This window comes from Triticum dicoccoides, chromosome 5B, assembly GCF_002162155.2.
Source record: "Triticum dicoccoides isolate Atlit2015 ecotype Zavitan chromosome 5B, WEW_v2.0, whole genome shotgun sequence".
NCBI classification, from domain to species: Eukaryota; Viridiplantae; Streptophyta; class Magnoliopsida; order Poales; family Poaceae; genus Triticum; species Triticum dicoccoides.
In genome coordinates this window covers 90956801-90967563 of record NC_041389.1, presented here as the reverse complement: position 1 = coordinate 90967563, position 10763 = coordinate 90956801, and the positions used below count along the sequence as shown (strand labels likewise).

Sequence of the window (10763 nt, the reverse complement as noted above, 5' to 3'; positions counted from 1 at the left end):
CACCGCCGGGCACCGCCGCGCGGACCCCTCGCCCGCCTCTTCCTGCCCCTCGCCCGCCTCTTCCTGCAGCCGTGCCGGCCACCGCACCGCCGGGCGCCGCCGCGCGGACCCCTCGCCCGCCTCTTCCTGCAGCCGCGTCGGCCACCGCACCGCCGGGCGCCGCCGCGCAGACCCCTCGCCCGCCTCTTCCTGCAGCCGCGCCGGCCACCGCGCCGCCTGGACCGCTGCGCCGTCCATGCTCCAGCCGTGCCTCCCGCGCCGCCGCGTCGGCGAAGGGCGACCCGGCGACAGTTCAGTTGATGGTCCTCTCGCCAAAACAGGTAACAATGGCAATTCTCAATTCAGTTTATGTCTAGATTACTCAATTCTTTATCCTCGGATTCAGTTCTGCCCTTAACTCGCAAGTTAACCTCAAAGGACGCAGGATCGACAACAACAACAGCGCGGGTAGGACCTCACAGTCTCAGGCATGGATTCTGCATGCAAAATTTAAAACGTAAGTTATGTATCATTTATCTCGAGTAATGACTGGAGCGAATACAACCAATCTATGCTGATGTCAAGAAAGAATACATCCATTGACAAGTAATCCGTTTATTACGCTAAACTGAATAATAAGTGCTTGAATTAAATATATGTTGGTAGAAAGCACAGGAAAGGCAGAATTTTCCAGAGGTGAGCCCATGAATTTGAGTTGGGTCAGCAAGCATTACAAATGTCTAAAACTCTTGCATTTTAAACAAATAATATGTAGATTGAAGCAAAAGAAGAGGCAAACATTGAACATCATAACTGAAACATACACTTCAAAACTATGTACAGTATGGGTATTTCTGAGGTGTGCATATATACTCTAGAACTTATTATCTAAGAGATCAGATTGCAAACAACACTAGAGGATTTTCAAGCAGAATTTCACATGGGAACACAAGAAATTATCGACTACACTGAAAATGAAGTACTGGTCTCAAACAAACTGGTCAAGAGAGGGTAAAAGTTGAAGGCACTATTCCATAGGATTCGACTATACCTGCAAATAATCTACACTAATGTTGGCATACTTTTAGAACTCAGAACATTACATGCTTCCTACTTACATTTGCAGATTCATTCATACTTCATGGATTGATAATTTGGTATATATTTGCCCATAACAATTGGAAGAGAAAGTAATTATTTTCTCATCTTACTTCATGTTTTAAATCTCTAATTTAATCGTATATACAGTTTTCTCCGCAGCAGAGGAGGATACATCCTCAAGCCCTATATATTTGTGCACCTTAAGCACCTGCAAGCCAATACGACGGGCCACTTAGATCCCCTCCTCCCGGTCAGCCATCCTTGACATTGATTCAGTCTTGTTGATGACGTACGAGTAGCACAGTGATTCATATTGTTGATGTCCAATATTCAATCTTCTTGATATGCAAATTCAGTGTATATGTTGTCCAATTTTCAGTGTTCTGTTGTCCAAGTATTCAGTTTTGGTGTTATCCAAATTTCAGTGTACGAGTAGCACTGTCATGGTGTTTGTCATGGTCATGTTTTACTGCATCCACCCTACAATCAATCTAAAAACATTCTAACCCAGCATCTCGGTCTCCTGTGGACCAATTTTGTAAGCCAGATTGATGTCATGTGTAAACAAAGGCCTACATTCATTCTCCTTTTTTCATACTCCCTCTGTCCCAAAATAACTGTCTCAAGCTTAGTATAACTTTGTACTAAAGTTAGTACAAAGTTGAGGCACTTATTTTGGGACGGAGGGAGTACTTGTGAAGACCAAATTTAGAAAATTGAACTGTCTGTGATTTCAATCGGGTCTGAAGCTTCTGTCTACTATAATTCTGTTCCCTGCTGATTATGATTCTATTCACGTAAATACATGAAGTTTGTGGTTCATTTTGTTAACTGCTCTATAATAGATATTACTATTTTTTAAGGTTGGTGTTGACTGCTGACAACCAATAAGATCGCCCTAAAGCAGCCCTCTCTCCAGCACATCTGCTACCATGCACCATTGATTCATATAATAGATGACAAATTTGTGATAGGCACATTATTTACATGAATGGATCTGGATCTTATGGAATTTCGGATGGGAAAGAGTTATTTATCAGTTTACTTTATCTGATACATTGAAAGTTTTTTTGTTTCTATTTATGGTAAAAAAATTGGGTTCTTCACAATATAGTTAATGGTAAAGAGTTAGTTAAGCCGACATTCCAAATTACTTTACTAGATTAGTCATATCTTTTGTAGAAGTTGAATATTTACTTTGTTTTTCATATCGCATGTTTAAGATTTCCAGTTCAATCTGCTTCTGCTGGTACCTAAAAGTTTATCCAACTATTTCATTTTCCTTGATGCAGCACAATGACCATCATCGCAGAAGCATAGGTGGTAGACGATGAGCTTTTTGGAGGAAGCGGAGATGGAGATTTCTATTCACCAAAAGATGGAGACGGAGATTTATATTCACCAAAAAGATGGAGCCGCCATTGACAAGCACTGACGAGCAGCTCAGTCTCAGCTGGGATGGGGCGGGCTTCCAATAGAGGTCAAAAACAGGGAATGGCTTTTTGAGCTGATGGAGGGATCACTGGACGTGGTGTTCATGTTTGTGTTGGCTTACATGCATAAATAAGGAGTATAGTAAGACTTTTCCAATAGTTCTCTTGGAGGTCATGTCTATGCCATTCAAGGATTTTGATATCTGAATGTTATGACAATATATAGATAGGGGAGATAGCCCTCCGCGTCCTGGTGGCCACTGTGTGCTGCAGCGAAGAGCACACTTCAATTAGTGATCAGGCAGATGCGGCGATCCCAGATGTGCTTTGACATTGTGATTTGTAGTTGTCAAGGACATCATTACCCAGGCCGTTCCTATGCTTCGGTGAGTGGTACTTCTCTCCCACCACACAGATTACACTAATTTATTTGATTATAGTTGAGTGGTCTGATCTAATTAATCTATACACTTAGACACACAACCAAGAAATGAAAAACCTGCTCCAGAGATCTTCAAAATAGTACTCCCTCTGTCCGAAAATACTTGTCATCAAAATGGACAAAAATGGATGTATCTAGAACTAAAATACATCTAGATACATTCCCTTTTATTCATTTTGATGACAAGTATTTCTGGACGGAGGGAGTACAATATTAGGTATTGTAGAGTACAATTTGTTTAAGCTAAGTTTTTCTTTTGCATGGAAGCTAATTTTATATTTGAGGTGTAATAGATACACATGCCTTGGATACACTCCGGTGCTGATGGTAATACTTTCAGTCACTCACAAACAATAAGCTTCAGCATACAAGGCAGAGTTCAATGCTATTGGACTCGGGTGCTGGTATACAATTTCTTGTACATTTTACTTCACCATACAAGGGAGAGTTCAATGCTACTAAGTGTGTTCTTAGTGTATTGACAAAGCCAATTATGGGGCCACTGTTGGAGGTTCTTGAATGTACCCTGCCACTATGGAACGTGTGTGCAGAAACAGTTGCATATCTCAGTTCAGCTGCAATGGTAGCGATGGAGACATCATGCAGTGTGGTAATCATTTGGCCATTTTGGTTCATCTTCAGTACAATATTTAATATTGGTATGGTTACTATAGTCTCCCAAATGATTTGTTTCTTTTTCCCTTTATTTTATTATTATTCTAATGACTTACTAATATTTTTATTTGCATTTTATTTACTGCAGCCAATTCAGTCTTGTACCCTGTAATTTGGTTCGTCGGAGAGATACTAGCTGCACCTTTCCGACTTGTCACTGCACTAGCAAGTTTTGTAGCACACTTCTTTGATGATATTGTTGATATTTTAGACAGACCTGGTCAACATTAAGTTCGTTATATCAAGTTGGTTCTGCATCCAGAGCACCTGCACTTATATCTGAAACTACCATTTGGGGATCACTCTGGAAAGATCTTCTGTACTAGGTAACATAAATTTGTTTGCATGCCTACTAATTTTTTCAATTAGTATATTATGCAACTTACATTGGCTCTTGTTTTAGATTTTCCATGCAGCCCGGAGCATTTTGTACAGTTTTGTTGCCTTCTTTTCAATGTGCAATACGCATCAGCTAAGGTAATTTTTCTTTTGGCTTGTATGCAGAGGTAGTATTTGCAAATCAGACAAACAATTAGTCAAAAATCTGAATGATGAGAACATCTGTGTTTTTTTGTTAAGAGTTCAAACTACTTCAAACTGGCTTGTTTGGTGTGTCTGGCCAAGGAAATTTTAAAATTGTGTGTAGTGTGCCTCACATTATGCCTCCATGAGTGCTATGTGTTAATTGCGACTACATGCTGCAGCATTTACAGTCACATAGAAGTTCTTCTCTGACGCCTATCCTGCCTTAAATGGCATGCAACACACCTCCTCTTGTGAAGGAGCTCGGAAGTATACTAATCAAGATCATCCTGTAAGTACTTGCATTTTATACTTATGGTTGACGCTTGTGTTCATTCAATCATGTTTCGGAAATGAAATACCTCTCAAGGGAAAGAAAAACCCTGAGAACTGATATTATTTATTTTATTATGATACTCCTGGACATCTGAATACATAGTTCATTCCAAAACAGCCCATCTACCGTGGACTGGACACTGAGAGTGTAAAGAGCGATGGTGATGATTCTGGAGATTGTGTTAGGGTGTCGTCAAGTTTCACAAGCTCATCATACACCCCACCAGCCACCACCTTGCTCTGGACCTGACAAGAGAAGAAGGATAACAAGATCTGATGCTGGAAGCCTGGAAGTGATATATTTAAAGAACCATACTCAGAATTTGTGACCTCACCAAGATATTCATCTTCATCATGTTGCAGTGATAATGACAGTAGCAAGCCACTGGTGGAGCCTAGCACATACAAGGATGTGTTGATCTTGTTCTGATTCAACGATCATGATCTGCCGTTCAGACTAAAGGAAGTTATACTGTCTGATCGTTCTTGATCCCTTCCTTCGCGTTCACGACCGTCGGGATGACTCCATTGACGAGACGTTCGCATTGACCACCGCCCCTGCACGATGTTTAGTCTCTAGGCTGTAGTGTGTTAAACGGACGAGAAATCTGAGCATCTCCACTTGTCCAGGTTTCTCCACTGCATATTCTGCATGCCCCTGCACCTAATGCCTTCCATAGCTATGCTAACCCACAGCAGCAATCAGCAAGGTTAGCCCCCCCTTTGTCAGTGTTTTTGTTTATATATTGTCCTTCTGTTCTTGATGTGGATGGGTGGAAGCATGTATTTCTGATGCATGTATACGTTTTAAGAAGGGATGTTGATAGAAGACTCCTATTATGCATGTACCTATTTTCTTAAAAGCTTCCAATGTCTGTCATGTCAATTATGTGGGCTGACCAAGATGATTGTCTTTTATAGCTTATATATATACTATGCATTTTTTCTTTCATTTTTTTGCTTGTGTGTTCATTGGATTATTTTATGAGCTGATATTCACTTAAATAATAAGGAATTCCATGCAAAATTCCACGGAGCATAATCTTGATTGCCCATTGAGGAAGAAATTTAAGCTAACGGCACTACTAATGGGTGGCACTGCTGGAAGAAATTTAAGCATATAATTTTGTACATGACCAATGATGATTTTGTTGTAGCGTCTTCGGTGCATATAACCCTTGAGCTAGGCAATCAGATGGATGTCCTGGATTTATGATAGTTTTTGTCAGCATTTATTTTTATTGGCAATAACATGTAATATACACTCTCTGCTTTAAGAAAAACATTTTGGTGTTAAGATTGCACTTTTGAATGTTGGTTAAATGGCATTGATATTTGTGTGTGATATATTCCATTTTAGTAGTCATTAGGGTGAGTATCTGCAGTACATAATCAAGTCTTAGAAATTCCATAATACCTTATCAACGCCATTAGCATCTTTACACAAGCCTTTGGTTAGCGACCTCATTTGTGAATCATCCGTTGATTTAACTATTTCTTGATTTAATTTTTCTCAGCCTTGAGTTGTCGATTGATCATACCATGATATTGACTGTATCCATTGATTACTTTTTTCCATCTTTAGTTATCACCTATTTACATCATGATATTAAGGACCTGAATTTTTGGGACATGCGGCCACGCGATGCCGTAATCTGAGACGTCCCGCTGCGCATCAAGATGGCTACCTGACGCGTTAATCACGGACCTACTTGAATACGTCGCGTTATACTCCCTCCGTCCGGGTTTATTAGGCCTCTCAGCATCACAAGCATGTCCCCTTTTATAAGGCATCACGTTGGAAAGGTGCATGCATGCAATCATTTCATTGGTTGCATTGAAAGCTATTGTTGTTGGTGCCATGGCTGGAAAATTAATACACTTCATGCGTGCTTTTTCATTGGTTGCATGCATGTGAGAGGGTGCATTAAGAGTGGAATGGAAGAATTAATGTGAGCAAATTACTATATGTCTTGGTCTAAGAGAAGTTATCTTTAAGCCTAATAAATCCGGACGGAGGAAGTACATCAGAAGAGTGGGCCAGACGCTATTAATGCTCGTATGAATGCATGCTCATCTGGTAGCAGCCCTCATCATAGGGGATGGCATAACGGATCTTGATGGTGGGCAGACATCATTAAGAATGCCCCTCGCTCCAACCCTTGCCCTGTGGAAAAGCAGATGGAGAAGAGGAGATGGCTTTTGCAGAAACGGAGTTTAACAGGTTAGCTGGTTAAAACTATACTTGATCTATGGTTTTCGGTTTCTTTTGGGTACGATTCAACGAGCCCACCTATAATCATCTTTCTGTTGCCTCAACCCCTAGCATGTCTTTTTGGGCAACTTATGGATCTGGGTGCTTAAGTGGAACGTGGGAGATGCCTGTTTACATCTCATGTGTTAGAATTTTCCAGCCCGGTCTCACATGTCTTTCTTTTGCTCGATTAGTGCAGGAAAAGCAAAGCAGATGCCTGGCGAGCGAACAACAAGTGCTGAAAGATCAACCACCCTGGAAACGGCCCTAACCTGAGTTTCAAAAATAATGATGGCACTCATTTAAAATACACCCCACTCCTTTGAAAAAACAGGTTCCGCTCATTTCACTTAATTCGAACAAATAATTACAATTATTTTCAAAGGAAAAAAAATCATTCGTTTAGAACAACATATTTCACTCTTTAAAAAAAAGACTCCACTCGTTCACTTGATTCAAACAAATGTTTTCAATTATTTATTTAGAAGGATGTACTTCATTTCTTTATTTCACTCCTTTAAGAAAAATAGATTCCACTCTGATATTCACTAAGGGGTCAGGCCCATCTGCACCCAGTGAACAGTACAAATAAAAAAAAAATAAAAAAAATAAAAAAATCTGATTTTTTATCTAAGATGCTTTGAGTGCGCCAGATGAATGCAACCTTTCATGGCTAAACTATATTCCAGGAGCTCATGGCAAAAAAGACAAAGTGAGCTTCAAACAGTGTTGTTTTCAAATATTTCTCATTGATCCGAAATTTGTCTCTTTTGCCGAGAGCTACTAAAACGTCCGAACTACACGAAATTTAGCACGGACTTCACGCATACAAGCATCTGGTATCACAAGAAAAAAAATCATTTTTTTACTATTTTTAATTATTTTACTATTCACCCACGGTTGCAGATGCACCCGAGAGCCAAAACGCCGCTCCCGTTCCACTCATTTCACATGATTCAAACAAATATTTTCAATCATTAAAAAACAATTACACTCGTTTAAAATAGCATACTCCATACATCACTCATTTCAAAATACAGATTCCACTCATTTCACTCAATTCAAATGAATAATTTCAATGATTTTTGAAAAGAATGATTTTATTCGTTTAGAACAACATATTTCACTTGTTTATTCCACACTCCTTTACAAAAATAGATTCCACTTGTTTGACTCAATTCAAACTAATAATTTCAATTATTTTCAACAAAAATGATTTCACTCGTTTCACAAAATAGATTACACTCGTTTCAGTCAATTGAAAATGAATAATTTCAATCATTTTCAAAATACAGTGATTTCACTCATCTAAAACAAGATATTGCACTATTTTATTTCACTCGTTTCAAAAGGCAGATTGAAAATATTCGCTATGTACCGGTACCTGTGCACTCATTAAAAAATCCACTCTTCTAAAAAAATAATTTTACTAAAATAAACTTCAACTACTCAAGAAAACATGTTTCGCTCATTTCAAAAGAATAAGGTCGCTACAATCAAAATCAGATTTCACTTGTAAGTGTTGTTCTAAGCAGTTACACTGAAATAGGTTGAGCGAAATAAGTGAATTTAAACATGTTTGAAATGTATCCTAGATTAGTCTTGTTCTAAGCTACCCAAAAATGTGTGTTAGGTTGTTCTAAAGATCACCGTCATAATCGTTGGCATATGGTTTTTGGAAGAAAAAAAGTGGCTTAAGCAATCGAACTGACCAATAGGAGGATGGTTTCCATTGATCATCGGTAATGTTGGCTAACACTTGCAGTACATTGTATTGAGAGACGATAAATGTTTATGTCAGAATATTTAGACAAGCTTGTTTAATGAGAAGTTACTCTAGTCTCTAGCCAGTCCAACTAACCCAAGGGGTTTCCGCTGGGTGATGTCAAACATAAACGGCCCTGAACTGTTTCCATTAAAACTTCATGGGTGACTTAATGAGCTGCAGCTGAGGGGGTCCTGGTATTGCAGGCCCGACTTAATTGACGTATGCTCAAATGCACTGCTCGTTTGAATGCCCGACCCTGCCTTGTGGGCCATCTCTTGGCGAGGGCGTAGGTAATATGAATGCATAATGCTTTGTATACAACACATCAATCTCAGTATACATGCTACTCGTATTTGGACTACACGAATCACGTGGGAATGAGCGGGCCTGATACCGACCGCGCGTGGCACCATGTCCACTTGTGATTATTCGATGATATTAAGAACAATTTTAGGATTGCATGTCCATGGACTCGACACAATTCAATGATGCTTTTCAATTATAACTAGATTTAATCTATTCTTTTTACAACCTATGAAAATATTGAACGAATGAAATAATGTATATATTGTTTGCATGACCACAATACTCCAACTTTTCAAAATACAACTTGGGCAACATCACAACACTGTGTATCCATTTAATTTATATATTTTGAAACATCTTTATGCATTTAATTTATAATTTTCAAACATTTAGTATTTTGAACCATTTGTATGTATATTGGTTTGAATTTCGATTGAACAATGTTTGAGATGTGTATTGCACGTGCAAGCTTACTAGTACTATTAAATCTTGAGGAAAGAAAAAGGTCGCACCCAGCACGTCACTGTCAAGCACCCGTTCGCGGCGGAATCTAGATCCGCCGGAAGTACCATCCCATATTCCCATATGCATATGCCCTACACTGCAGGACGCCGGACATGTCAACTCCCACGTTCCTTCCATCTTCGAATCGAAGGCAAAGAACAGCGAAAGTGCTATTCTGTGCCCGTGCACAAGCACTCTCGATATCTTTCCCGTCGGTGCTCCCCGAGATCACCAATCACATGCGTATAGGCCCAAGTATTGACATCGTATTTATGTTTTCCAACAGGGCCCATGGCCCACATATGACCAGTAGGCAGCATGCCGGCGTCAGCCACATTACCAGCGGCTCGGATGTGGCTCAACGATATGGCCCATGAAAGGACAGATTCTGGACTAACAGGACGAGGAATTTATCGCCTCCCACCACTGCATGACTTAGTCTAAAAAGAAACAATCTTCCCTTGCACGCCTCGTGTCCTCCCCTACCAGCTAAATCAATCTTCGCACAATATCAGCTAATCCTCTGCACCAGCACTGTCGCACCAAAGTCTAAATATGAAAGTATCTCAAACAAACCCACGTTCTTAAAAAAAGGGGAAAAGGAAGCCTTAAATATGAAAATGCAACCTTAGAAAACCACCTAAAATATTTTAGTTTTTGAGCAAGTAACGTTTCACTTTTAAGGCGATAAGCGACATTGATGGCACAAGCACACATGCGATACATGGGCAACGAAATAAATATACGAGTAATGTTTATTGACCAAAGGTTATTTGCTTTTCGTGCAATTTTTTTTTGTTAAAGTGGGAATATGCATACGTTACATAGGTCTCTTTGGATCACATCATTTTGAAACACATGAAAATAAGTAAAAACACAGGATTGTGATGTCAAGACATTTCCAATCGTATTGGGAAACAAAATCTCAGGAATTGAGATAAACAGCCTTTGGCTGCACCACAGGAAAGGTACAAGAATTCTAGAATTTGAGTTTAGGGTTTCCAAACTTCTAGTAGTGCCTAGCATATTCAAGTTCATCAAATTTCTTATGATGCACATATATAAGTGCGCCGTCCCTCACACAAATTACACTGATGGACCATCTGCATGTTAGAGGCGGGTTCTGAGATTGCAAAAGAGTTTGATGGCAGCTGCCAAACATACTAGTGCCAAGCTCCGAAGGTTTATTGAACATGTCATCTAACACATGGATCCAGTTCTTGTTTCCTGACTCCATGGATGAATATAATTTCAGGTTTAGATTTCTGAAATATCAGTAAACAAATCAGTAAATAGGTGGAAGAGCAAGAATACAACAAATTGCAGAAAAACAATGGGTGGCCCTATAAATACCATCGCCTACTAGCCTACAGAAGCTTCGCTTCATCCACAAACACATGAAGCCATGAACACATCCATACCCAGTGGCGGAGCTACATGCAA

At 39.7% G+C, this 10763-nt stretch overlaps 1 long non-coding RNA gene across 7 annotated transcripts; it reads left to right on the top strand.

Moving 5' to 3' along the window:
* Positions 1 to 17: 17 nt before the first annotated feature.
* Positions 18 to 5351, top strand: LOC119307545. 7 transcript variants are annotated; one of them, XR_005149357.1, is made up of 10 exons: positions 20 to 320; positions 418 to 496; positions 1228 to 1330; positions 2373 to 2655; positions 2740 to 3035; positions 3158 to 3614; positions 3719 to 3956; positions 4034 to 4107; positions 4335 to 4444; positions 4607 to 5351. It is a non-coding gene; the product is annotated as an uncharacterized LOC119307545 (long non-coding RNA). The 7 variants fall into 7 exon arrangements; XR_005149358.1 differs by having other exon boundaries at positions 18 to 320; positions 1228 to 1369; positions 2373 to 3035; XR_005149361.1 differs by having other exon boundaries at positions 425 to 496; positions 2373 to 3035.
* Positions 5352 to 10763: the final 5412 nt, after the last annotated feature.